We start from the raw sequence: 26,515 nt of genomic DNA, 5'->3' as shown, positions 1-26,515 counted from the left end.
TAAAGAAGGATGATCATTAAAGAATTGATGCTTTTGAACTGTGGTGTTGGAGAAGACTCTTGCGAGTCCCTTGGACTGCAAGGAGATCCAACCAGTCCATCCTGAGGGAGATCAGTCCCGGGTGTTCATTGAAAGGACTGATGTTGAAGCTGAAACTCCAATACATTGGCCACCTGATGTGAAGAACTGACTCATTGGAAAAGACCCTAATGCTGGGAAAGATTAAGGGCAGGAGGAGAAGGGGACGACAGAGGATGAGAGATGGGTGGATAGCATCACTGATTCAAAGGACATGAGTTTGGGTAATCTCTGGGAGTTGATGATGGACAGGGAAGCCTGGCATGCTGTGGTTCATGAGATCGCAAAGAGTAGGACACAACTGAGTGACTGAAATGAACTGAAATGCTATGATTATAATGGTTAAAAGACATTTTCAGGACGAGACCAAACGGGGCCGGGACTTGGGCGCTTATCTGCGGCAGCGGGTAGCGCAGGCCTTTCGGGAGGAGTTAAAAAAAAAAAAAGACATTTTCAGTACATTACCTTATTTTCTTGCCTTCCTGAGGTTCATTACATATAAGTGAGTGTGTGTGTGTGTGTGTGTGTGTGTGTGTGTGTCTGTGTTATTTCTTCCTAAACTGTGCTTCAGAAAAGCCATTAAGCAGATTTGTATTTTGAAGCCTAACTATAAACCAATATTAAGAACTCAGGGTCTCCTAGTGGTTTAGAAGACAGCTAACTGAGAAACTTGTATGCAGGTCAAGAAGCAACAGAACTGGACATGGAACAACGTACTGGGTCCAAATTGGGAGAGGAGTTTGTAAAGGCTGAATATTGTTACTCTGCTTATTTAATTTATATGCACAGTACATCAGTCAAAATGCTGGTGTGGATGAATCACAAGCTGGAATCAAGATTGCTGGGAGAAACATCAATAATCTCAAGTATGCAGGTTGACACCACTTTAATGGCAAAAAGCGAAGAGCTAAAGAACCTCTTGATGAAAGTGAAAGAAGAGAGTGAAAAAGCTGGCTTAAAACTCAACATTCTCTGTGGGAGAGGGAGAGGGTGGGGAGATTTGGGAGAATGGCATTGAAACATGTATAATATCATGTATGAAACAAGTCACCAGTCCAGGTTCGATGCACGATACTGGATGCTTGGGGCTGGTGCACTGGGATGACCCAGAGGGATGGTATGAGGAGGGAGGAGGGAGGAGCGTTCAGGATGGGGAACACAGGTATACCTGTGGCGGATTCATTTCGATATTTGGCAAAACTAATACAATTATGTAAAGTTTAAAAATAAAATAAAATTCAAAAAAAACCCCCCAAAAACTCAACATTCAAAAAATGAAGATCATGGCATCCGGTACCATCACTTCATGGCAAATAGATGGGGAAAAAATGGAAACAGTGGCTTATTTTATTTTCCTGAACTCCAAAATCACTGTGGATAGTGACTACATCCATGAAATTAAAGATGCTTGTTCCTTGGAAGGAATGCTATGACAAAACTAGACAGTACATTAAAAAGTAAAGACATCACTTTGCCTGCAAAGGAACATACAGTCAAAGCTATTGTTTTTCCAGTAATCCTGTTCTGATGTGAGAATCGGATTATAAAGAAGGTTGAGCGCCAAAGAATTGATTCTTTTCAATTGTGGTGCTGGAGAAGACTTTTGAGAGTCTCTTGGACAGCAAGGAGATCAAATGAGTCAATCCTAAAGCAAATCAACCCTGGATATCACTGGAAGGACTCTGATGCTGAAGCTGAAGCTCCACTACTTTGGTCAACTGATGTAAGACTCTGTTGGTGGGATAGATTGAAGGCAAAAGGAGAAGGGCACAGCAGAGGATGAGATGGTGAGATGGCATCACTGACTCAATGGACATGAGTTTGAGCAAACTTGGGAGATAGTGAAGGACATGGAAGCCTGGCCTTCTGTAGTTCATGGGGTCGCAAAAAGTCAGACATAACTTAGTGACTGAACAACAACAAAATATTACAGTGTGTATATATACGTACAATATCTTCTTTATCCATTCCCCCGTTAATGGATATTTAGATTGCTTCCATGTCCTGGCTGTTGTAAATAGTGGTGAAATAAACACTGGGGTGCATGTATCTTTTACAATTATGGTTTTTGCTGAGTATATGCTGAGTATTGCTGGGTCATATGGATTTCTAATTTAGATTTTTAAGGAACCTCCATACTGTTCTCCTTAGCGGCTGTGCCAATTTACATTCCCAAAAGCAGTGTAGGAGGATTTCTTTTTCTCCACACTCTCTCAAGCATTTATCGTTTGTAGATCTTTTGACAATGCCATTCTTATCATTGTGAAGTGATGCCTCATTGTAATTTTGATTAGCATTTCTCTAATAATTAATGATGTTGAGCATCTTTTCAGGTGATTTTCAACCAGCTATTAGGGCTTCCCAGGTGGTTCAATGGGAAAAGAATTCACTTGAAATGCAGGAGATGCAGGCAGATGAGAGTTCGATTCCCAGGTCAGGAAGATCCTCTGGAGAGGGCATGGCAATCCACTCTTGTATTCTCGCATGGAGAATGCCATGAGAGAATCTGGCAGGCTACAATCCACGAGGTCACACAGAGTTAGGCAGGAATGAAGTGACATAGCATGCATACATGCATGACTACTGTGAGTGTGGAAGTGGAAGTGTTAGTTGCTCTTTTGTGTCCAACTCTTTTCAACCTCGTGGACTGTAGCCGGCCAGGTTCCTCTGTCCATGGAATTCTTCAGGCAGTAATCTGGAGTGGGTTGCCATTCCCTTCTCCAGTGAATCTACTTTTGTTTCATTGACTACACTAAAGCCTTGACTGTGTAGATCACAACAAATTGTGGAAAATTCTTAAAGAGATGGGAATTGCAGACCACCTTACCTGCTTCCTGAGAAACCTGTATGCAGGTCAACAAGCAACAGTTAGAACTGGACATGGAACAACAAACTGATTCACATCAAGGCTGTATATTGTCACCTTGCTTATTTAACTTATATGCAGAGTACATCATGTGAAATACTGGACTGGAAGAAGCTCAAGCTGGAAACGAGACTGCCAGGAGAAATACTAACAACCTCAAATGTGCAGATGATGTCACCCTAACGGCAGAAAACAAAGTGAAAGTCATTCAGTCGTGTCTGACTCTTTGAGACCCCATGGAGTATACAGTCCATGGAATTCTTCAGGCCAGAATACTGGAGTGTGTAGCCTATCCCTTCTCCAGTGGATCTTCCCAACCCAGGAATCGAACCGGGGTTGCAGGCAGATTCTTTACCAACTGAGCTAAGAGGGAAGCCCAATGCCAGAATGCAAAGAGGAACTAAAAAGCTTCTTGATGAAGGTGAAAGAGAAGAGTGAAAAACGCTGGCTTAAAACTCAACATTCAAAAAACGAAGATCATGGCATCTGGTCCCATCACTTCATGGCAAATAGATGGGGAAAAAATGCAAATGGTGGCAGATTTTCTTTTCTTGGACTCCAAAATCACTGTGGATGATGATTACAGCCATGAAATTAAAAGACCCTAGCTCCCTGGAAGAAAAACTATGACAAACCCTAGTCGAGTATTAAAAAGCAGAGGCATCAGTTTGCCGACAAGGTCTGTATAGTCAAAGCTATGGTTTTTCCCGTATGGATGTGATAGTTGAACCATAAAAATGGCTGAGCACCAAAGAATTGATGCTTTTGAACTGTGGCATTGGAAAAGACTCTTGAGAGCCCTTTGATTAGCAAGGAGATCAAACCAGTTAATCCTAAAGGATATCAACCCTGAATATTCATTTTGAAGGACTAATGCTGAAGCTGAAGCTCCAGAACTTCGACCACCTGATGCATTGGGAAAGAAAGACCCTGTTAGTGGGAAAGACTGAAGGCAAAAGGAGAAGGGGGAAACAGAGGGTGAGATGGTTGGATGGCATTACCGACTCAGTGGACATGAGTTTGAGCAAACTTGGGAGATAGTGAAGGACAGGGAAGCCTGGTGTGCTGCATTCCATAGGGTTGGAAAGAGTCAGACATGACTGGGCAACTGAACGAACAACAACATGATTACTGTAAACCTTATTTTAAAAATCAACTAAATACACTCCTTTTTGCTTGTGATATATGAATAAACTTTTAGAACTTTTATATTCTGCAGTGTATAGCTATTGCAAACTTCTTATGGGTGCTTTAATAGATGATAACTGAAAACCAACTACATTTCTTCCTAAAGTATTTATAGTCAGTTTTTGCCATGTTGAAAAAGGAAGGAGGGGAGATTGACTTTTGTTTTGAAAATAATATAAACAATGGTTAGCTGCCTATTTTACATGTAATATATAATGATGAAAGAAAAATAAAGAGTTTTAAGTTGTGATGAATTACTCAGAGATGATCAGTGTAAAACATTGGGGATTTACTTCGACAGAGGCATGTTTTAAACAGCAGCCCCTGTGAAGACTCCAACTAAAGGCAATAGGGAGGCTTGAAAGGCAAATAACACCAAGTTTCACAAGCAAAAGTGATTAATCGTTTAAGCAAGTCCTGGCCTTGGTTCAGAAGTGGTTGGTTACAAGAGAGTTTGGTTTGGCCCATGGCTGAGCCCTGAGTTGATTGTTGCATTGAGAAGATGGAGTCTCAGATTTGCCATCAAGATGTTTTTTGTCGATTCTTATTAGTTTTCCAGGAAGCAGTAGCTCTGGCTCTTTCTCAGAGGACCTTGACTGCTTGACCTCTACACCCTCTGGGCTAAAAGCCATTTTAAGAGGCGAGTTTAAATATACATGCTCAAGGCTCAGTGGGAATGTTCTTTATCAATGAGAGAAAATTCCCTGATTCTGTTTTATCCATCTCTGTCAAAACAAAAACAAAAACAAAAAAAAACATGTGATACTGGAACACGTCTTAATAATTCATAAGGTGAATCACAAATATATAGACAAAGGGACTTTGCCATTTATTTTCAATACTGTGAGAACTGGTAATTCAGGACAGAAACACATCAAGCAAACTATATAGAACTTTAAAGTGTTTATGTTTGTTTGAGGAAAGAAGATGGGGAGATGCCAAGTCCATATTAATACATTATTGAGAAAAATGCAAATGAAGATTGGATAACAATAAAATCACCTGTTTTCTTGTACTTTAAGACCATGTTGCCACCAGAAGATTGTTTTCATATTAAAAACAACTAGCTAAACTATAGAGAGTTAGAGATCCTGCTATTTTGGCAGAAGTGCAACAGTGAACCTGTGGATTTTCTTATACAGGTGAGTACTCAATAGGGTAAAATTGAGATAACTGCAAGCAAAATACTGCCCATGGGTTCTCAAGGCAAGAATGCAGAAGTGGTTTGCCATTCCCTTCTCCAGTGGACAAATACCTGAAAAGTATTAACAAAATAATGCAATTCTGAGACTACTGGGGAGCTGTGGAATTGTGTATTTATCTGTCACTGCCAGTACTTGCTATGGTTCAGTGAATCAGTTATGTAAATAAATTTCACTCATTGATAGCTTTGGCTAAAAAAAAAAAACAAATTTAAAAACATATAGTTTATAGGGTATTCTCCCTGCACCATCCTGCTGAATGATAGAAGTGATAACATTTAAGGAAACAGTCTAGGCTTTTGCCTTGGGAAAGGTCAGAGGTACAGAAATTTTTCTAAGAACGGAGAAGGTCTGTTGGAGTACATAGGATTGGAGGGAAAGCAATACCAACAACAAAATCAGCCTCCAGATAGCTCTCCTGGGGTGCTGATTTCCCCATGCTGATTGTCAATACCTCGTTGCACACCAAGGCCTGGAGAGCATAAAACACCCCTCTCTTTCATTTTTTTTTCCTTCAAAAGGCCAAACATGCTGTCTTTGGATAGATTCATTAAAAAGTGAAACAAAATCACCATTTACATCTTGACAGCTGGTAGATTTTATGTGTTCTTCGTACTCCTGCCAACTAGCAAAAGGTTTCATTCAACTCAGTCACGGATCCTTGGAGAGCTTCTAGTGCGGAGCCCAACAAAACAGACTGGTAACAATGGCGTGGGAGCTGCAGGCATCGGGGTATTATGCCAAGGCATCGGTGTGTAGGAAGTCATCACTTTTTAAAACTTCAGAGAACTACAACAAAAGATCTGAGAGGGCTTAGATCGCAGGGAGTTTCTGTGCTACTTGGGATAGAAACCTATCAAAATGTTGTTAATTATCTTTACATTCTAGACATTTAAAGTAAGAAATGTATTTTAGGAGAACACATATAGCAAAAGGAATCTGAGAATTGAATTATCCTCCATTAAAAAAATAGAGAACAGGATAAGTTGTAATGGGTGGCTGGGGAAAAAAAAAAAAAACTAGAATTGGAAACACATCAGAACTCTTGGGATTTAAAATACATTTTTTTTTTAATTAAAAAAAAAGCTCTAATTTTCTGTGAGGATGGGGGTATGTTATGGGTACGGTGGGTATAAAATCATGAGTTATGACCTTCTTTATGTTATTGGCTTGAAAAAAACAACTGAATTAAAATATATGCCCATAAGTGATGACCAATTATAAATTAACTAATTATGGCAAAATTTAGATTCCTCTTTCTTATTGTGATTTTCTGTCAGCTTGAACAGGATCTTGGTTGATTTTAATCAACACTAGCCTTGCAGTGAGAGATAATATGGGAATAAGGTAACTAAGTGTTAATTATATTTCTTAGCCAAGATTAGTTTACACAGATACCAAATAACATTATGCTGGAGGCCATGTAGCCTGGAATTATAGATCTACTCTAGAAGTCTCATTTCCTAAATTCTGTTTGAGTAGATTGACTTCAAGCAAATTACTTAATCTCTCTACACTTCAGTATCTTTATTTACAAACTAGAATAAAAAATAACAGTACCTACTTCATTGTTAATGTGAAGATCAAATAAGATAACAATATAAAGTCATACATTATAAGCATTCAAAAATGATCATTATAATTATTACTGGGCCATATGGTAGTTTTATTCCTAGTTTTTTAAGCAATCTCCATACTGTTCTCCATAGTGGCTGTATCAATTTGCATTCTCACCAAAAATGCAAGAGTGATCCCTTTTCTCCTCACCCTCTCTAGCATTTACTGTTTGTAGATTTTTCGATAATGGCCATTCTCACCTGTGTGAGGTGATACATCACTGTAATTTTTATTTGCATTTCTTAATAATATGTGATGTTGAGCATCTTTTCATGTGTTTATTAGCCATTTGTATGTCTTCCTTGGAGAAACGTCTGTTTAGGTCTTCTGACTACTTTTTGATCGATTGAGCTATTTGTTTTTTTGGTATTGAACTGCATGCATTGCTTGTATATTTTAGAGACTGATTCTTTGTCAGTTGTGTCATTTGCTATTATTTTCTCCCATTTGGAGGGTTGCTTTTTCACCTGTTTATAGTTTCCTTTGCTGTGCAAAAGAAATGAGACCTTTTAGTTATTTATTTTTGTGTATGGTGTTAGGAAGTGTTCTAATTTCATTCTTTTACATGTAGCTGTACAATTATTACTATAATCTATGGTATATATTTAATTTAATTTACCAGTTTCCAGAAGCACCACCTTAAATAATATATTCAAGTGCCATACTTACGAATTAGAACTTTGTCACCGCCCTTGGCCATGAAGGTCACACAGATGCCACTGCTCAGTTCTGTTCTTAGTGCTTTAAAGTAGAATCAGGATTTTAATTTAGATCCCTATTTTTGGTTTATAGTTAAAACTTTTTTTACTAAATGAAGTGGTGTAAAAATAATCCTAGAGTCAATTGGAAAGCATATGCTTTGTTTATCTTTTGATTTTTGCATCTATATTTTAACACCTAAAATGAATGTTTTACTTAATCAATTGGTATACATGTACATGTGTGTTTATGTACATACTCAGTTTTTGAGGAAAACATCACCACTATTACCAAGGGCATCTGAAAGAGATCTGTAGCCACTTTGATAACTGAGTCTCAATCCAGCCCAGGAGTATTGCCAAATTAACATGGCTGGCTTCATTAAATTAAACTATGGCTAGGCATAAGAATGGAGAAGGCAATGGCACCCCACTCCAGTACTCTTGCCTGGAAAATCCCATGGATGGAGGAGCCTGGTGGGCTGCAGTCCATGGGGTCGCTAAGAGTCGGATACGACTGAGTGACTTCATTTTCACTTTTCACTTTCATGCATTGGAGAAGGAAATGGCAACCCACTGCAGTGTTCTTGCCTGGAGAATCCCAGGGACAGGGGAGCCTGGTGGGCTGCCATCTCTGGGGTCGCACAGAGTCGGACACGACTGAAGTGACTTAGCAGGCATAAGAAACTACTAACCTTCACTATATTATAAAAGATAACTGTTTTGTTATAGACTGGTTCTATTACTTGAGCCATTTTCACATGGTTTCAGTTAGTTATTTTTATACACCTGCTATTTTTTGATCTCTACTCCTTATCTCCAGTAGGAGGAATGGCTCAGATTTGCAATTACAGTCTGAAAGAGGACTGCTTTTGGCTCTAAAGCAAAAAAGCCAGGGGCACTGACTTTTCCGGCAAAATGTAATCACGATGCTATGTGTTCAGCCTTAGGTTATTTCATTTATTAAGCCAACAAATTCTTAAAACAACTTGCTTTTAGAAAATCATCTTACTGCTTTTTGCCTGTGCCTATTTGTTGCAGATATATTTGTTTAACGTAATCTCTGGGAGATGGTGAAGGACAGGGAAGCCTGGTGGGCTGCAGTTCATGGGGTCATAAAGAGTTCGACTTGACAGCGACTGAACAGTAACAACAACAGGGCTAATGTCTACCAATTAAATTAATTTGCAGAAAAACAATGAAGTGACTTCTGGTCATTATTATTTTTGTGTTTTTATTTATTTCAGTGTAGAAAGATGACATTTTCCCCCCTCCAACCAGACCTTACAGTGAGAAGTCTAGTGGGAAATGAGCATTGGAATACATTTTTAGATAGCATACAAGACCAAGAAATCTTTATCGAGAGGTCTATGAGACTTCAACTTTGTAAGTACTAAAATTTTTGGATTGGTACAGAATTACAAACTTCAACATCTGTCAAATATATTGGGAAGACAAAGTCACAAAAGATGTCATAGTAATTCTGTATTTCTGAATTGCTAAACCTCTTTAAATATCTAGCTACAGTTTAAAGTTTATTGTTTTGTAGACCTGCGTGCTTCAAGAAAACAAGAACTGCCGTGATGAAGACTTCTATTACAAAAGAAAGATGTTTCCAACATCTCAAAGGCAAAATGTTTCAAGATGAAATCTTATTCTATAAGATACCCCCTTTCTGTTATAGCACCATTTTTTCTAAGTTGTTAAAGTACAATTTTCCAAAGTTTAAAACACGATACTCATCTAAATATAAAATTAACACATCTCAACAACTGAATTCAACCCATTAATCAATTAATGAGGGAAACAGTCATATGTTACAATTAGTCCAAAAAGTTTTTGAGAAGTTGAGTATCTAAAAGAATTTAATAAAGGCCATTTTGGGTAAGATTTCAAGGTTAGACACAATACTGGTCAACCTCCTAAAGGGCAAAAAACTATAATCTTTGGAGTTATCTTTTATTTTGGACAGAAATTGTTTGCCTATCTACCAGACAATAATCTACAAGTAACCAGGTAAATCAGTAAGTCTGAGACTTTAATCAGCTACAAAAAGGGAGTTGAACAAAAGAATATATTCTCATAGGTACTTAAGTAATTCCTCAATGGGACTGCCACCCTCATTTCCCAATGATAAGATACAACACATCCCTTTTTGCCTTGTTTTCAACTATTAAATCATTTTTTTTAACAAAATAAAGCTATGATTCTCCATGGCTAGGAATACTTTATTTTTCTGCTCTAGCATGGGTTGTACTGAATCCTGTTGATACTTCTTTCATAGAATCTCCAACATAATATTCTAAAGTGCATTCCATAAGACAAGTAGGATCCATGGGGAAACACAGAAACATCAACATGTTCTTTCTTCCATTATCAATTAAATTTGAATCCTGGATACAATTAGAATTAGTAATTGAAAGCGAAGTCACAAAAGAAACGAATTCTGCTGGAATCTTAGAAGTTATCTCTTCCATGTACAGTCTTAGAAGGAGCTATGATTTCCCCATCCATTTCCCATGAAGTCATGAGACCAGATGCCATGATCTTAGTTTTCTGAATGTTGAGCTTTAAGCCAACTTTTTCACTCTCTTCTTTCACTTTCATCAAGAGGCTTTTTAGTTCTTCTTCACTTTCTGCCATAAGGGTGGTGTCATCTGCATATCTGAGGTTATTGATATTTCTCCCAGCAATCTTGATTCCAGCTTGTGCTTCATCTAGTCCAGTGTTTCTCATGATGTACTCTGCATATAAGTTAAATAAGTAGGGTGACAACATAGAGCCTTGACGTACTCCTTTTCCTATTTGGAACCAGTCTGTTGTTCCATGTCCAGTTCTAACTGTTGCTTCCTGACCTGCATATAGGTTTCTCAAGAGGCAGGTCAGGTGGTCTGGTATTCCCATCTCTTTCAGAATTTTCCACAGTTTATTGTGATCCACACAGTCAAAGGCGTTGGCATAATCAATAAAGCAGAAATAGATGTTTTTCTGGAACTCTCTTGCTTTTTTGATGATCCAGTGGATGTTGGCAATTTGAACTCTGGTTCCTCTGCCTTTTCTCAACCCAGCTTGAACATCTGGAAGTTCACGGTTCACGTATTGCTGAAGCCTGGCTTGGAGAATTGTGAGCATTACTTTATTTTGGGGGCTCCAAAATCACTGTAGATGGTGACTGCAGCCATGAAATGAAAAGACGCCTACTCCTTGGATGAAAAGTTATGACCAACCTAGATAGCATATTCAAAAGCAGAGACATTACTTTGCCAACAAAGGTCCGTCTAGTCAAGGCTATGGTTTTTCCAGTGGTCATGTATGGATGTGAGAGTTGGACTGCGAAGAAGGCTGAGAGCCAAAGAATTGATGCTTTTGATCTGTGGTGTTGGAGAAGACTCTTGAGAGTCTCTTGGACTGCAAGGAGATCCAACCAGTCCATTCTAAAGGAGATCAGTCCTGGGTGTTCTTTGGAAGTACTGATGCTGAAGATGAAACTCCAATACTTTGGCCACCTCATGCGAAGAGTTGACTCACTGGAAAACACCCTGATGCTGGGAGGAATTGGGGGCAGGAGGAGAAGGAGATGAGAGAGGATGAGATGGCTGGATGGCATCACCGACTTGATGGACGTGAGTTTGAGTGAACTCCGGGAGATGGTGATGGACAGGGAGGCCTGGCTTGCTGCAATTCATGGGGTCACAGAGAGTCAGACACAACTGAGCAACTGAACTGAACTGAATCATGATATAGATCAAGGGCAGAAAAAAATAAGCCACCATGTTATTAATAGAACTCTAGTTACAGACAGCTAAGGCGTTAAAGTTCTTTTTCTTTATAAAAGATACTTCATTTATTTATTTGCTTATTTTTAATGTCTTTCTTATTTGACATTAGAGTGATAAAATGGATGGACTGAAATATGAGACACTCTCCAACTCTAATTCCTTTATAAGGTAGAGCTGAAATCTGGATAAAGTCTGAGAAGAGATGTGTAAAAATGTATTTACTATTAATTTATGGATCAAAATATGAATCTACATCCTCTAAATCTACCCCAAAGGGATTTTCATGTAATATTAAGAAAAGGAATTCTGGAGACAAAACCCAAACTACTAGAATAAGTTCAGCATTTCCTTCAACATGTGGGCATAATTATTTACTGTATCTTAGATTCAAATAAGTTAATAATTAACTTCAGAGTAGTGTTATTAAATTCAAATATAATATTAATAATGAGCACCTGGTATGCCTGAGGATTTCTACCTATTTAATAGTTTAAACTATTTTCTTGTATCTCAGCTTAGATTCATAAATCTTCATATGTAACTAGCTGATTCTTTTTAAGAAAGAAGTTTTAGATAACACGGCTATATGATATATAGGAAAGTTGTTAAGAGAGTATATCTTAAGAGTTTTCATTACAAAGGAAAAGAAATGTTTGCTTCTCTCTTTTTTTTTTTCTTTTCTGTTTTCTCATTTTTCCTTTTTATTCTATCTATATGAGAAGATACACATTAGCTGAAAGTATTGTGGTCATTGTTTCATAATATATGTAAATCAAACATGCATTAAACTTACACAGTGATGTATGTCAGTTCTCAATAAAACTGGAAAAATGGATTTATTTTCCCACAGATTGCATGTAAGGGTTGATTTTGCAATTGTTTGAGTTGGCTATTAATAACGCTTTTGGAAATCAGTTTTAAGAGTTCTATCCATGGGAAAATAAACCAATAAAAGCTGAAAGTACATGAAGAAAGCATAACACAAACACTAAGAGGATTTGTTTCTAAATTTTGAAATGCATTTTAAGCAGAAGTGCTAACAAACTCATTTCTATTAACACTTTGTGTGATACATGTTTAATTCTAAAGATAACATGCTCCTGTACTGTTGGATGGCCTGGTTTTGCTAAAATTGCAAATTTACTGCGTCTTCAGAATCTTATGATATATACCTTATATTGCTTTGCCAGGACTGTTACAGTGAGTGAGCAATCAGTTGTGTCCAATTCTTTGTGACTCCATGGAATGTAGCCGGCCAGGCTCCTCTGTCCATGGGGTTTTCCTAGTAAGAATATTGGAGTGGGTTGCCATTTCCTCCTCCAGGGGATATTCCTGACCCAGGGATCAAACCCGCATCGCCTGCATCTCCTACATTGCAGGCAGATCCTTTACCACTGAACCACTGGGGAAGTTGGGGCTATTATAACAAAGTACCATAAACTGGGAGAATTAAACAACAATGATTTCTTTTCTGACAATTCTAGAGGCTAGAAGTCTGAGATCATGAAGGAAGCAGGATTAGTTTCTTTTGTGGCTTCTTTCCTTGCCTTGTTGAAGTTTGTCTTTTCCTTGTGTCTTCACATGATCTTTTTTCTGTTATATATCTGTGTCCTAATCCAGATTAGGACCTACCCTAATGACCTAATTTTAACTTAGTTACTTTTTTAAAGATGCAAATAATAGGGGAAAAAAAAAATATATATATATATATATATATATATATATATATATATTGGTTTCTGACCCCAGGTCCTGGTACAAGACTCTTGAAACCCTTATAATTTCCTGAGTTAAAACAGTGTTTTTTGCTATAATGAGCTAATTGTAGGCGAGCTCCTACATGGCTCCTGGATGAAGGCTGGTCACTGGAAAGATCCAGCCATGATAAGAAGTGTGGGATTTTCAGCCCTACCCCTCATACTCTTAAGAGGGGAGAAGGGTTGGAAATGTAATTAATGATCAATTGTGCCTATATGGGGGCTTCCCCAGTGGCTCAGCAGTGAAGAATCCACCTGTAAAGAAGGAGCCACAGAGGATGTGGGTTCGATCCCTGGGTTGAGAAGAACTCCTGGAGGAGGGTATGGCAACACACTCCAGTATTCTTGTCTGAAGAATACCATGGTCAGGTGGGCGGAAAGAGTTGGACCCGACTGAAGAGACTGAGCATGCACACCTATATGATAAAGACGTCATTAAAAGTCCCCAAAATATGGGGTTCACAGGGTTACCAGGTGAGTGAACATAATGGGAAGGTGACATACCCTAAATTCCTAGAGACAGAAGCTCCTGGGCTCAGGATCCTCCGAGACCTCACGCTACATATCTCTTTATCTAGTTGTTCATCCATTTCCTTTATCATAACCTTTAATAAACTGCAAATGTAAGTAACTCTTCCACTGAGTTTTGTGAGCCACTTTATCAAATTAATCAAACCCAAATAAAGGGTCATGGGAGCCTGATTTATGGAAGTTGTGGTTAACTTGGAAGCCTACTACTTGCAGTTGGCATATGAAGTGGGGGAATGGGGAGGAATCTCATTAAATTTAGCCATTAACCTGTGGTATCTGACATTATCTCCAAGTAGACAGTGTTCAAATTGAGTTAAACTGTAAGACACCCATCTGCTATTAGAGATTTTTTGATGAATGATAACCCCCCACACATCTGGTGTCTGAAGTGTTGGAGCTTGGTCGTAGTGTGAGAGTAAAAGAGAAACACAGGAAGAAGGACTGAGTTTTTCCCACTCAGAAATAAAAAGACTTTTTTTTTTCCTACTTAAGATGTTATCTCAATATACAGTCATATTCTGTTTAGTTCAGTCACTCAGTTGTGTCCGACTCCCTGCAATCCCATGGACTGCAGCATGCCAGGCTTCCCTGTCCATCACCAACTCCCGGAACCTACTCAAACTCATGTCCATTGAGGCAGTGATGCCATCCAACCATCTCATCCTGTTTCCCCCTTCTCCTCCTATCTTCAATCTTTCCCAGCATCAGGGTCTTTTCCAATGAGTCAGTTCTGCACATCAGGTGGCCAAAGTGTTGGAGTTTTATCTTCAGCATCAGTCTTTCCAATGAATATTCAGGACTGATTTCCTTTAGTATTGATTGGTTGTATCTCCTTGTCAGTCCAAGGGACTCTCAAGAGTTTTTTCCAACACCACAGTTCAAAAGCATCAATTCTTTGGTGCTCAGCTTTCTTTATAGTCCAACTTTCACATCCATACATGACCACTGGAAAAACCATAGAGCTTTGACTAGACAGATCTTTTTGATACAACTATATACTGAAGTGTTTCAGTATATAGTTCTATCAAAAATATTCACAATAATCTTGGTACAGGTTCAGTGATTAAATTCTAAACACATTAATTAATGAGTAACTTTTAATTTCTTCCTTAGAGCTAATGGTGGAACTGGGCAGAGCAATTTTGAAAATCAAAGGAGTAACAGCTAATACTCTCCATACCAAGGAAAGAAAACAGGTGATGTGTAACACATATGCAATACATACTTAAACATTTAGATGACTGGAAAACGTGAGTTGACATTTTTCTTTTTATTGCCAAATCTAGCTCAATGACAACTAAAGTATGACATTTGTTACTAGGCGCATTTGAGGTCTGAGTTGAACTGTGTACCCTCCCAAATTCATATGTTGAAATCCTAATTTCCAGTACCTATTCTGAGTATTAGCTGTCACTCCTTTGATTTTCAAAATTGCTCTGCCCAGCTCCACCTTTAGCTCTAAGGAAGAAAAATAGAGTTCTCACTCTGATAAATAGAGGGTAGGGAATTTGATCCTTGAGGAAGGTGTATGAAACCTGTCTCCTGATGAGACTTAACTTGGTGAAGTACAAGAAACGTGCTTATTTTATGTTTTAACCATTAAAATTCTCCAAGCCAGGCTTCAGCAGTACGTGATCCGTGAACTTCCAGATGTTCAAGCTGGGTTTAGAAAAGGCAGAGGAACCACAGATCAAATTGCCAACATCTGCTGGATCATGGAAAAAGCAAGAGAGTTCCAGAAAAACATCTATTTCTGCTTTATTGACTATGCCAAAGCCTTTGACTGTGTGGATCACAATAAACTGTGGAAAATTCTGAAAGAGATGGGAATACCAGACCACCTGACCTGCCTCTTGAGAAACCTGTATGCAGGTCAGGAAGCAAAAGTTAGAACTGGACATGGAAAAACAGACTGGTTCCAAATAGGAAAAAGAGTACATCAAGGCTGTATATTGTCACCCTGCTTATTTAACTTCTATGCAGAGTACATCATGAGAAACGCTGGGCTAGATGAAGCACAAGCTGGAATCAAGATTGCTGGGAGAAATATCAACAACCTCAGATATGCAGATGACACCACCCTTATAGCAGAAAGTGAAGAGGAACTAAAAAGCCTCTTGATGAAAGTGAGAGAGAAGAGTGAAAAAGTTGGCTTAAAGCTCAACATTCAGAAAACGAAGATCATGGTATCTGGTCCCACCACTTCATGGGAAATACATGGGGAAACAGTGGAAACAAGTGTCAGACTTTATGTTTTTGGGCTCCAAAATCACTGCAGATGGTGATTGTAGCCATGAAATTAAAAGACACTTACTCTTTGGAAGAAAAGTTATGACCAACCTAGATAGCATATTGAAAAGCAGAGACATTACATTGCCAGCAAAGGTCCGTCTAGTCAAAGCTATGGTTTTTCCTGTGGTCATGTATGGATATGAGAGTTGGACTGTGAAGAAAACTGAGTGCCGAAGAATTGATGCTTTTGAACTGTGGTGTTGGAGAAGACTCTTGAGAGTCCCTTGGACTGCAAAGAGATCCAACCAGTCCATTCTGAAGGAGATCAGCCCTGGGTGTTCTTTGGAGGGAATGATGCTAATGCTGAAGCTCCAGTACTTTGGCCACCTCATGCAAAGAGTTGACTCATTAGAAAAGACTCTGATGCTGGGAGGGATTGGGGGCAGGAGGAGAAGGGGACGACAGAGGATGAGATGGCTGGATGGCATCACCGACTCGATGGACGTGAGTCTGAGTGAACTCCGGGAGTTGGTGATGGACAGAGAGGCCTGGTGTGCTGCGATTCATGGGGTCACAAAGAGTTGGAGACGACTGAGCGACTGAACTGAACTGAACCATTATCATCATCAAAGTTGTAGAATGAAATCTCTCTTTCCTACTGGATAACATTTTGGGCAGATCTGATAACTTTCTGTTGTTGTTCAGTTGCTAAGCCATGTCTGACTCTGCGACCCCATGGACTGCAGCATGACAGGCTCCCCTATTCTTCACGATTGCCTGGAGTTTGCTCAATTCATGTCCACTGAGTTGGTTATGTTATCTAACCATCTCCTCCTCTGCCATCTCTTCTCCTTTTGCCTTCAGTCTTTCCCAACATGAGGGTCTTTTCCAATTAATTGGCTCTTCGTATCATACTGGATATGAAGTATGCTGGATCCATACTAGATAACATTTTGGGCAGATCTGGTAACTTGCTAAGCAATTTCAATAATACAAAAATTTTTGTCTACTCCAATGTATAGATTCAGTATTATATTTGATAAAATGATTTTATCTCTCCCATTGCCAAAAACAAAAGTTCTAAGTACCCCATAATCTGAATATTTATAATGAGAAGAATTATGGCCTCTCTATATCACAGTATTTTTAGGATCAAAAATGATGAAATGAGTATACATTTACTTTATAAACTACAGTGCTAAGAAATATCAAATAGTATTGTTGATTTTTTTTAATTTTTGTTTTTTGGCTTTACTTATTTCAAAACTCATTTATGCAAAATTGACTCCTCAAAGGAGAAGACAGGTTATAGAAGGAAAAAAAAATTTTTTTTCTCTCTTAGAAGAATGAGAAACAGGAACATGATGACCACTTAGAACCTGAATAGGAGGGGAACTGATTCCTCTGTTGTGCCCTCAAGCCACCTGATGTAAATAGGGGGATGAGCCACTGGATTCCAAGCTGGAACTGAAATTTAATCAATAGGCTCTCTGTAGGAGGTAATGGTTCAGAGTAATTGGACAGTACTTGGTTCCTTTTTCACCAAAACCTAGTGTGGTCCTGCTCAAGCTGCTTACATGTAAATGAGCATAATGATATTACTGAATCAGGTGGATGAAAGCTTGTAACATGTAGGTGAACAATACTTCCCACACTAGTCCTCATTATTAGCTCTTGTTATGTATTAGCATTATTGGCAGTGCTCTGCATGCATGATGTTATTTACGTAGCTCTAAATGCCTCAGATATATAACGTATATGGTGTGCTTGAATACACTATACACTTTTTTAGCTAAACAGCAGTTAGTTGTCAGAAAAGCTAGAAAAGGCAAAATTTGTCTAGTTCTACATAAAACTTTCAACCAGGCACCGGAAAGCGTGGCAGTAGCAGGGCATTAGGCAGAGGGCCAGAAGAGCTGTGGACCACAGATTCAGGGTTTTCCCTCTGGCCATGTAATTACTGGCATCGGCGGACACAGTCCTTTGTGTGGGTTTCCTTGACATATGCTGCCTTACTATTTAACTGATCTACTTTCAATACTATTCTATTGGACACGAGTCTGCTCATTTCATTCTCAGGATCTAGTTTCAAGATTGAAGAATCTTTCATTCTTATGGCCGGAATGGAAGATAGGTTAGCTATCTCTGAACAGATTACATAAGAACACCTTTTGATAAACATCTTTTAAATTTCATGTTTATTAAGAGCTCTGCAGGACCGAAATATACATTATGAGGGGAAAAAAGGGTTCTGTGGACAAAATAATTTGCAACATATTGGTATATATAAATTAAACAATTTTCTTAACTACAAAGCTCTTAGAAATCAGTTCTACCCTAATGTGCTTTCTAAATCTTCAAAAAGGGAACAGTACTAGGTTTCCTTCTCACTCACATATAGTGTGATCTTGGTCAAGTTGGTTACAAGTAAATTAACATAATGATACTATACTGCGTGAATGAAAAATACTTATATTCAGTTGGTACACAATATTACCCATGTTATAGAAAAGACAGTATGTCTATTTGTTCAAGAACACTTTTTCATGGATATTTTCCTGGGGATAATATTCTAAGGAACTACTCTGGGAAATGAATTATCTAAGTGTTGCATCCTTATTTTTCAGATGAGGAAACTGAGGTCCAGAAAGATGGTCCTGAAAGCAACTGGAATTCTAATTTCAGTCTGCATGAAAATTGCTCCCTATTATTTCCCCTTCCCTCACCACATCAAAGTAAGCCTTGCAGTATCATATTTGAAACAGAACTGGCAGCTCCAATTTGAGTAGGTGGGCCAGTTCATACGATGTTCTTTTAGAGTAAACCACAGTCTCTCATGCTTTCAATTTTTCCTTATCTTTTCACAGTGGTGAGAAAATCAGATTTCAATGTTTTTGGCTGATGTTTTATTTCTAAACTTAATATAGATTATTGACTCTGTAGATTGAGACCTTTTACTTATTCCTAAATTCATCCATCTGGCACCCAGCCCCACAATTCATTTGTAAAAGCCTTCTATGAATCTAAGAAATAGAATATCTTTCGAATGTCATTTGGTTTAGTTTAGCCAAATCAAAGATTAATGGTTGGCGGGGTGGGAGAAGGGTCAAGTATGTCTAATAATTAGATCTCAACCAAGGGGTGCAGTTCTGCTGAAAGGGAGTATTTGGTCTGAATTAAGAGTGTCTGTTATAAACAGCTTACCACAACCTCTGTCATTTTTGAATTTTGATAGCTCAGTCTGCTTCTATCTCAGGGTATAACTCCTCTTGGGTACTATCTCCCTTTCTGGGTGTTTGTCACATTTTTGACTTTGAGGGATTAAGACTAACAGACCAGGAAACAAATCTTACACACAATTTATTTATCTCACTTCTAACATTCTTTCTCAAAATGCCATTATTCTGATACTGAAATGATATCAAAGATTATTCATATGTCATTTCTTGAAATGACAAAGATTCTGAAACTTCAGAGACTCCTTGGAAGTTTGCATCTTAAGTCATGTGAATAAGCACCATACTCTGCTGCAGGAATTCTTTTTGATTATTTTTTTTGAATTATTTCACTCACAGCAATACCTTGAGAGAAACATGCATCTATGATTTGGACAATATTTCTAAGTTGTATTATATCTGCTATTTTCACCTTTCTAGACCAGGAAGAAGTCTGCCCTCTGATTACCATCATATCTGTTGATTTAATAGTTTTATCATTCTTTCTTCACTCAGTTTTTCATTGTATTTTAATTCCAACTGCTGTCTTTATTTCCCCCTTTTTTTCTAATTATCTTCAGACCTTAAATCCCCCTTCTGTGAATTTCTTTCCCAGATCTCTAGACTCGAGAGTCATTTGGAGACTTTATGAGCTCACACAATCTGAGATTGAGGACTAGGGACTACCTGAATAGTTCTACTCGTTCAGAACTTAAGTGCATGATCTACATGAGACATTTTAGTCATGATGCTAAATTGTTCTTAGTGTAATATAACAATTTTATTAAGTTATAAAGTCTCACAAAATTTGCAGGAGATGTAAACTGGACAAGTGTACACACTGTATATAGAAGCTTGACAAAAGTTTTATTACATAACTTTTTAATTTAGATCAGTGGTTCCCAACTGGGGTGAACTCACCCTAAGGGCATTCTTGACAATATCTGAAGACATTTTGGATTGTACAAGTAGAGAGATGCTATTGGCATCTAGCAGAGAGGCCAGGGATGTTGGCAAATATCCTACAGTTAACAGAAACAGTGCCCTACAACAATAAATCATCCATCCCAAAATGTCAATAGTGCTCCTGCTGAGAAATTCTGATTTAAATAATGAAATCATAAGTTCTCTAGCTATAGTTGAGCATTTGTTGACATATTACCTCTGTAAGATAAATATATCCAAAGGATAGATGGAAAGTCATGGAAGAGTAGCTTGGATTGCAAAACACTTGACCTGTCTTATCAAGTAAGCTATAACTGAAGTGTTCAAGATTATATTACAGAATAGCAAATGTTATTAGGAATAAAGTAATATTTCTTTTATTTCACTTTTATTCATATTTCTTATGCAACCTTTGCTCCTTGATATAGCTTACTTTCTTCAGAATGACTTGGTTTGGACTTTTGCCTATGAGTCACTTGTTCTTAGATACCATTTTTTATTTAAATGTAGTTTCAAACCTTCTAATCTCAAACCAATTGTATTGGCAGGTCTTTCCAATGCTTTTAGATAATCCATGGTACAGACAGCATATTTTCTTTTAAAGCCTCAAATCCTGGGTTGTAAAGTCCCTATAAATGAATGTTTTCCTTGTGGTGGGAAAATGTCTTATTTAAAAATTGTTTAATAGCCTGCCACTGTCAAAGGATAACGTTTAGACACTCAGCCAAGATATTGGTGTTGATGCTAATTCCCTTCTGCTTTTTATAGCTCATGCATGACTCTTACACACTCAATATTTTAGTTGTGTGCTACAGACCTTCAAGTGAAGCAGTTCTTGGAAACAACATGATATCATGAGTCTGTTACAGCTATTAAGTCATGGCAGCTTGAGTGGAAATGAATACAACAAAAACAGTTTATATAGGAATATGTTTCTCAGTGGATCAGTTTCAATATTGCTCCCTGTGGTTGAATCAAGTTTATCATAAAGGCCAATGTTTCAGCCATCATCTACATGGACATAAATAATGTGGTGATGACAGAAATTTTATTTGCCTTCAGTTTTAGGTTTGATGTAAGTGTGTATCTGAAACTTACTTGACAGTAAATAATGCTATAAGAGAAGTTGGGAAGGCAAATATTATGTACCATTATCTCTCAGGAGGTTATTCTTGTTCTTTTCTTCTGGTGATTTCTATGCTTAAGGAACCTCTTGTCATTTTAGAATACAAGTTTTAACATAAAATTAACTTACAAAATATAAAAACACACAGACTTAGAGAATGAACTTATGGTTGCTAGGAGGAAGGATAGGGGGAAGGGATAGGTAGGGAGTTGGCGGGGGGGTCATGTACACACTGCTATATTTAAAACGGATATCCAACACGGACCTACTGTATAGCACAAGGAACTCTGCTCAACATTATGTGGCAGCCTGGATGGGAGGGGAATTTGGGGGAGAATGGATACATATATATCCATAGCTGAGTCCCTTCAGCTGTTCACCTGAAATTATTACACCATTGTTAATTCACTATCCCTCAGTGCAAAATAAAAAGTTTTTTTTTTTTTTTTTAAAGAAACATAGTCTAAAGCTTGATTCTGTGGTGACTGATGTAGTCATGCCGTTCTGCTCTCCAGGTGACTCTGCAGGGCCCTCACATCCTGTCATGCTGTCTAAGGCTTCAGGAATTTGCAGAGAGCTACTGAAGCTGTTGGTGTCTCTTGCAGACAGCTGCCCACTCTACTCCCTGTCCGAACAGTTGCCCAGTTATATATTAAATCCTCACCTTTCTTTCTACTGAGCACTTAAGATTTTTTTTTAATATAGGTGGAATTCAACTTACTCTGTTATAGAAACATAATTTTACAACATATATCTGCATTGATTATAGTGTGGTTTGAAGTGCTAGCAGGCGTAAAAATGGTTTGGGGAGTGATGATAGCAAAGAGCTTGTAACTTTTCAACAAGAGCTGACTGAGGCGGCATTCAGGGATGGAAAGGTAGAGTGTGTTTCTATTGTGATTTCTTTTTTACATGAAGGAAAGATATGACAAAAAGGATGAGTAGAAAAGCATTAACCTTTTATTTAAAAAAAAAAAGGCATATTCTGAAGTCATATAACGTCTGCCCAACAAAGTATCATTCTAACAATGTGCTCCTTGCACACTGTTTTTCTTATTAGCAGTAATATATCATAGAGACTGCTTTATCTGATGGAATGTGGTTTGGTAATCAGCTGATTCATAGAAAAATTCAGTCAACTACAGTAATCCTTAAAAAAACTGTCGTAAAATTTTAATTTTCACTGTAAACATAAAATATGGCATCATTTATCAATCTTTTGATGTAGAAGAATTTTCTCTTTTCCTAAGTAGGGACCTCTTCTGTGTCATTCTTCTTAAATCTTCCTCCTCTTCCTCCAAACTATATACTAGTTGCCAGAGGTCCCAAAACTTGGGAATAATTGTTAAATCCTGTCCCTCAACAAAACTCCAAAATATATAATAATTCAACTGTTTCTCAACACTTCATCTCTACTGCTTTACTGTAAAAAGGATGAGCCTACTAACTAGTTGGATTCCTGGCTTTCACCTTTGCCCCTTTTTCTCTACTCAGTAGCCAACATGATTCTTTAAAAGATCAGATTTGTCCACTCTGCTCAAACACTCCAATGGTCTTCACCTCATGCAGAAAAAAAACAAACTTAATTCCTTACCATATTCTGCCAAATTGCATATGGTCAGGACCTCCAGTTCTCTGACCTCCCCTGCTCCTCCTCTCACATCTCCCCCTGCTTCCTACTCACATGGCCTCCCCTGGGTTCCTAAACTGGCCCAACAAGCCTTCAGTTCATGCCCTTAACACTTGAAGGAAGCTCTGCCCTCGCAGAGCCACATAGCAATGCGATGTTCGCTTCATCCTTTGGGTGTTTGCTCACATGCTGTTTTAGCAGGTCTTCATGGGACACATGAAGACAGTACTCTCTTATCTCCACACCCTGATTCATACATCATCTCCAGATATAAACTGAGGGATTCATTGTCTGTCTTCCCCACTTAAGCATTATGAGGGCAAGAATTTCAACTCCAATCAAAATGTTTGTTTTTTAAATAAAATTCTGAATGAACAAATTCATCATCATATATTTCTAATGTTAGTTTTCTGAAAGTAAAAACTTGAAAGCAGTAAGAAACAAGTCCACAAGCAATAAATGCTGGAGAGGGTGTGGAGAAAAGGGAACCCTCTTACACTGTTGGTGGGAATGCAAACTAGGACAGCCACTATGGAGAACAGTGTGGAGATTCCTTAAAAAACTGGAAATAGAACTGCCTTATGACCCAGCAATCCCACTGCTGGGCATACACACTGAGGAAACCAGAAGGGAAAGAGACATGTGTACCCCAATGTTCATCGCAGCACTGTTTATAATAGCCAGGGCATGGAAGCAACCTAGATGTCCATCAGCAGATGAATGGATAAGAAAGCAGTGGTACATATACACAATGGAGTATTACTCAGCCATTAAAAAGAATACATTTGAATCAGTTCTAATGAGGTGGATGAAACTGGAGCCTATTATACAGAGTGATGTAAGCCAGAAAGATAAACACCAATACAGTATACTAACGCATATACATGGAATTTAGAAAGATGGTAACAATAACCCTGTATACAACACAGCAAAAGAGACACTGATGTATAGAACAGTCTTTTGGATTCTGTGGGAGAGGGAGAGGGTGGGATGATTTGGGAGAATGGCACTGAAACATGTATAATATCATACATGAAACGAGTCGCCAGTCCAGGTTCGATGCAGGATACAGGATGCTTGGGGCTGGTGCACTGGGATGACCCAGAGGGATGGTACGGGGAGGGAGGAGGGAGGAGGATTCAGGATGGGGAACACGTGTATACCTGTCGCGGATTCATGTTGATATATGGCAAAACCAATACAATAAAGTTAAAAAATAAAAAATAAATGAAAATAAAATGAAAAAAAAAGAAAGTGATCAGACAGGTAGCTGTTCTGTAGATTTTTGTCACCCCTCTCCAAATTTTTTGAATTCTTAAGTTAACAATGCAAATAGAGGAAAACAATAAAATGGGAAAGACTAGAGATCTCTTCAAGAAAATTGGAGATACCAAGGGAATATTTCATGCAGAGATAGGCACAATAAAGGACAGAAATGGCAAGGACCTAACAGAAGCACAAGGGATTAAGAAGAGATTACAAGAACAAACAGAACTATTTAAAAAAAAAGGTCTTAATGAACCAGATAACCACGATAGTGTGGTCACTCACCTAGAGCCAGACATCTTGGAGTGTGAAGTCAAGTGGGCCTTAGGAAGCATTACTACAAACAAAGCTAGGTGAAGGTAATGCAATTCCAGCTGAACTATTTAAAAGCCTAAAATATGATGCTGTTAAAATGCTGCACTCAACATGCCAGCAAATTTGGAAAACGTAACAGTGAACACAGGACTGGAAAATTTTTTATTCCTATCCCGAAGAAGGGAAAAATCAAAGAATGTTCAAAGTAATGCATAATTGTGCTCATTTCATAGGCTAGCAATGTTACACTCAAAATCCTTCAAGTTAGGCTTCAACAGAGAACTTCCAGATGTACAAGTTGGATTTAGAAAAGGCAGAGGGACCAGAGATTAAGTTGCCAACATCCACTGGATCATAGTTAAAGCAAGGGAATTCCAGAAAAACATCTACTTCCGCTTCATTGACTATGCTAAAGCCTTTGATTGTGTGGATCACAACAAGCTGTGGAAAATTCTTAAAGAGGTGGGAATACCAGACCACCTTACCTGCCTCCTGAGAAATCTGTATGCAGGTCAAGAAGCAACAGTTAGAACCAGACATGGAACGACGACTGGTTCCAAATTGAGAAAGGAGTATGTCAAGGCTGTATATTGTCATCCTGCTTATTTAACTGCTACGCAGAGTACATCATGCAAAATGCTAGGCTGAATGAATCACAAGATGGAATCAAGATTGCTGGGAAAAATATCAACAACCTCAGATATGTAGATGATACCACCTTAATGGCAGAAAGCTAAGAAGAACTAAACAGCCTCTTCATGAAGATGAAAGAAGAGAGTGAAAAAGCTGGCTTAAAACTCAACGTTCATAAAATTAATATCATGGCATCTGGTTCCATCACTTCATGGCAAATAGATGGGCAAAAAGTGGAAATAGTGTCAGATTTTATTTTCTTGGCTCCAAAATCACTGCAGATGATGACTGCAGCCATGAAATTAAAAGGCGGTTGCTCCTTCAAAGAAAAGCTATAAAACCCAGACAGTGTATTGAAAAGCAGAGACATCACCTTGCTGACAAAAGGTCCATTTAGTCAAAGCTATGATTTTTCCAGTAGTCATGTATGGATGTCAGAGTTGGACCATAAATAACTCTGAACACCAAAGAATTGATGCTTTTAAATTGTGGTGCTAGAGAAGACTCTTGAGAGTCCCTTGGACAGCAAGGAGATCAAACCAGTCAATCTTAAAGGAAATCAACCCTGAATATTCATTGGAAAGACTGATGCTGAAGTTGCAAGTTCTAACACTTTGGCCACATGATGTGAAGAGCTAACTCAATGGAAAAGACTCTAATGCTGGGAAAGACTGAGGGCAAGAGAAGGGAATGACAGAGGATGAGATGGTTGGATGGCATCATTGACTCAATGGACATGCTGCTGCTGCAAAGTCACTTCAGTCATGTCCGACTCTGTGCGACCCCATAGACCGCAGCCCACTAGGCTCCCCCATCCCTGGGATTCTCCAGGCAAGAACACTGGAGTGGGTTGCCATTTCCTTCTCCAATGCATGAAAGTGAAAAGTGAAAGTGAAGTCACTCAGTCGTGTCTGACTCTTTGCGACCCCATGGACTGCAGCCTACCAGGCTCCTCCGTCCATGGGATTTTCCAGGCAAGAGTGCTGGAGTGGATTGCCATTGCCTTCTCCACAATGTACATGAGTTTAAGCTAACTCCAGGAGATCATTAAGGACAGGGAAGCCTGGCATGCTGTAGTGCATGGGGTTGCAAAGAGTCACACATGACTTAGCAATTGAACAACCATCTTATTTAGCTGTAGGATTACTCAGAAGCTTCTGAGTAATTTATTAGTTTCACACTTTTATATATCCTTTTAATTATTTTTTTCTAATAGCTCTTTTCTATAATTTTGATTATAAGATTGCAAATATGCTTAGTAAGCTAATAAAACAACTAACAATCATACTAAATCATTTCTTTTTTAAAACTTTTTCTCATTTTCACTTTTGGACCATTGTTTCATACTGAAGATTTAGATTTTCCTCTAATGTACTCAGTTAAAAGGTAATACATTTTATCTTTTTCCCATAACATTTATTTTTTAATTTTTTCTTT

This window comes from Bos taurus, chromosome 17 (assembly GCF_002263795.3).
Source record: "Bos taurus isolate L1 Dominette 01449 registration number 42190680 breed Hereford chromosome 17, ARS-UCD2.0, whole genome shotgun sequence".
Classification (NCBI taxonomy): Eukaryota; Metazoa; Chordata; class Mammalia; order Artiodactyla; family Bovidae; genus Bos; species Bos taurus.
This window is presented reverse-complemented; position numbering follows the sequence as displayed.